We start from the raw sequence: 3810 nt of genomic DNA, 5'->3' as shown, positions 1-3810 counted from the left end.
AAGGATAGAGGGACTAAGTCATACAAGATAATAGCGACAGATAGGTGTATCCGAAAAGAGAAATCATACTTTATTAAATATGGTACGATCGATGATGAGTCAAATAGATCTTCCTACTTCCTTTTGGGGACATGCTCTAGAGACGACCACTTTCACACTTAACCGCATTCCATCTAAGGTCGTCATAAAAACACCATATATGATGTGGACTGAGAAGAGTTTTAAGATATCTTTCATGAAGATTTGGGGTTGTGAGGCTTACGTTCAACGACAAGTCTTAGATAAACTAGGAGCCAAATCAAACAAATGCTACTTTGTAGGATATCCTAAGGAAACAAAGGGATATTACTTCTATAATCCCTCATAAGGCAAGGTATTTATTGCCAAAACTGGTGTCTTTCTTGAAAGGGAATTTCTTTCTAGAAAAACTAGTGGGAGTGAAGTCGATCTTCAAGAAATTAAAGATACACAAACTAGCTGATGTGAATCCAAAGAGAAAGATATCTCAAGAACCCATAACGAATGGAAGAAGAAAGAAAGAAAGAACTAAATTGATAAGATTGATGAAAAGAACCTCGATCCAATGCTTAGGATAGCATGAACCTTGGTATATAAGATGGTAGACGCCACAATCTTGGGATGGAGGTTGATAAGTCTTCAAACGCCACAAGGAAATGCCTTGATAAGTTCTAATTCAATGAAGAACCAACAAGTAAGAGTCTCACTATGCTTTAGATTGAAAAATATGTCAAAGATACATGTGTGGACATCACCCCCTTTATTTATAGCTATAAGGTGACCAAAAAATCCTAAAAGGCCAAAAGAAAGCCCATTTAGTAAAGGCTTATATAGACTACTTAGCCATTTTAAGCTTATAGCTTTATTACAACCTAAATGAAAGTAGAAATTGAGTCTAAATTAAGCCTACATATCTCTACTACATAGACATGAGACTTAAGTGTTATTTAAGCTCATTTAAAGCTTGAATTATGTTGACTATGCCGAATGACTTGCTCTTGGTCAAACGTTCATCAATGGTAGCTGATGTGCGTAGATTTTATATACTTTTATGCATGTTTTGACGCACATTTACATACTTTGAGCTTGCTTGATCTATGCATTTTTATACTTCAAGCTTTTCTTTTAACATATTTACTATTTTTATTCGGAGATCTGCTTTTTGTGCATTTTTTATACACAGGAGTCAAATTTGGTGAAGATTCTACATTCTTGGACAAACTTATGAGCTAAGCATTGGAGAAAACACTTGGCCGTGTGCCACACACGGCCCTGCCTGGGTGGAGTGCTCTGGCCGTGTGGTCAACCAGGAGAAACAGACAAGGAACTTGGCCTGGCCGTGTGAACCTCACATGGCCGTATCAAGTTTTGAAGCAAATCAGAGTTAAATCCTTACATGGCCGTGTGGATCTACATGGCCGTGTAAGGTTTCCAGAGACCAAGAAGCCCTGGCCGTGTGCATCACACGACTGTGCCAGGTTTCCAGAAGCTGGGGCAGTTCAGGCCGTGTGGATCTACACGGCCGTGCTTGGAGGTCTTGATGGGAGTTGTCCACGGCCGTGTACACCACATGACCGTGTATGGATGGCAGAGAGGGGAAAGGCTCTGGCCGTGTGAACCTCACACGGCCATGCCTCGGGGCCGTGTGGCGCCCGAAAGCCCCCTCTATTTAAAGCCTCTTTGAAGATTTGAAAGGGGATCTTCTCCCCTTTGGGAGAAAGCAAGATTTGGTGGATTCCTCCCATTCTTGGGAGGATTTTTGGGCGATCTAAAGGGATATCTTGGCGAATTCGACTCCGGGAGCGAGGATTGGATCCGAAGATGGAGCTATATTGTAGATAAGTTTTCTTTCTCTCCTCTTCTTGGATTGGGATTGAAGAAATGCTTGTAATCTTCTTATCTTTGGTTTTCTTTCTTCGTTTTATGGAGTAGATCTTTTGTTCTAGGATGGAGGGAGTATTTGTGAGATAAATTGATGTAAACTCTTGTGGATTTGCCATTTCTTTGTTTCTATGATGTTGCCTAGTTTGTATCAATTGGATCTTGAATGATTAATTGTGATTATGACTTAATTCTCATTCTTGATTGATTGTTTGGATATCTTATAGACTTTGTATAGATTAACTCTCACTCGATTTTCCGAGGGATCCACGTGACAGGTGCAAGCCCGTGTAAGGACGTTTGAGGGATAACCTTGAAGGGGAAATGAAAATATTCAAGAGGGTAGGATAGACTTTATGATTCAATCCTTGTATCTTTATGGGTTAAGAAGCTATGAACTTCTATGTTGATATCCGAGGGAAGCATAGTAATAGGTGCAATCCTATGTAAGAACAACGTAGGTTCATATCTAATTGATCACATTTAGGTACATTTTTCAGTCCTAAGCCGGTTATCTATTGCAAGAGAGAACTGACAACCTTCTACAAATATTAGACAATCGAGAAATAAGAATTGGTAAACCATATGCATTCAAGAGATCTTACAAAGAAATCAAAACTCCTAGAACCTCCCTTTATCATAACTCAAACCCCAAACTCTTGTTTGTTAATCTTTCATTTTAGATTTGTTTTCCATCTTTAGCATTTGAAACCAATTGATTAGTTGTTTAGCTAATTCGCTTTGAGATATTTCTAGTGCTTATTCCAGTCCCTGTGGATACGATAATCTTTTATATTACTTGCGACATTTCTGTACACTTGCGGAACGTGACAAGTTTTTGGCGCCGTTGCTGGGGACTGCGCTATAACATTGGAGATTATCAATTGAGTTAGACTAAACATAACATTTCTATTTCTTTTCATTTGCATATTTGTAACTAATCTCTAGTTTCTGTTTTCATTTTCCTGTATACTTTCTAACTTCTTGGAAATTCTTTTGTAGCAATTTTAATTCTGCATTTCTTTTATTTTCTAACATTCTAATCTTATCTTTCTCTATTTTTAATTTCTTTGTTTGATTTAGTTTCTATTGCAATCTTGTTCTTGTGTATGCGAAGATCTAACTTTGCAGGAGAATTTTTTCCTCTTGACCCTGAAATTGATAGAACATTTCATAGAAGAAGAATTCTGCAGAGACAAATTGAAGAACAAGAGCATTTGAACATGGCTAATAGACCACTAAAGGATTATGCAACACCTTATGCTAGGGGTTTTCGATCTAGTATTTCAAGACCCTCAGTAGAGGCAAATAATTTTGAGATCAAACTTGCAATTATTTCCATGGTGCAGCAAAATCAATTTGGTGGAGGACCACATGAAGACCCTAATCAACACTTAGAGGTCTTTTATGAAATATGTGGGACAATGAAAATGAATGGTGTTCCTTCAGTGTGGTTATTATTATTTGGGTTTTCTTTGAGAGATAGGGCCAAGCAATGGTTGAATTCTTTGGCTCCCAACAGTATCACCACTTGGGAACAATGTGAGCAACAATTCCTTGATAAATTCTATCCCCCAAGTAAAACTGCTCATATGAGGAATTTGATTGCAAGTTTCAAACAAGCTGACTCAGAATCTCTATTTGAAGCTTGGGATAGATACAATAGTATGATCAGACAATGCCCTCACCACGGTTTGGAAAGATGGTTAGTGTTGCATACTTTCTATAATGGTATTAATTATCATACCAAAGTGTCCCTTGATTCAGCTGCTGGAGGGGCACTCATGAATAAAAATTTAGATGAAGCTGAGGAAATCATAGAGAGTGTAGCACAAAATCATCATCAATGGGCAAATGAACGAAGTGGTGGTCATCCTTAATAAACCCAATAACAAAAGCATCAGGAAAGTT

At 38.1% G+C, this 3810-nt stretch overlaps 1 non-coding gene across 1 annotated transcript; it reads right to left on the bottom strand.

Annotated features, from left to right (window-relative positions):
• Positions 1–3489: 3489 nt before the first annotated feature.
• On the bottom strand, positions 3490–3595 carry LOC122039314. Its single transcript, XR_006128164.1, has one exon. It is a non-coding gene; the product is annotated as a small nucleolar RNA R71 (small nucleolar RNA).
• Between the last annotated feature and the right edge of the window lie 215 nt (positions 3596–3810).

Source organism: Zingiber officinale, chromosome 1A, assembly GCF_018446385.1.
Source record: "Zingiber officinale cultivar Zhangliang chromosome 1A, Zo_v1.1, whole genome shotgun sequence".
Lineage (NCBI taxonomy): Eukaryota > Viridiplantae > Streptophyta > Magnoliopsida > Zingiberales > Zingiberaceae > Zingiber > Zingiber officinale.
Note: the sequence above shows the minus strand (reverse complement) of the source record. Positions and strands in the feature narration are given on the sequence as shown.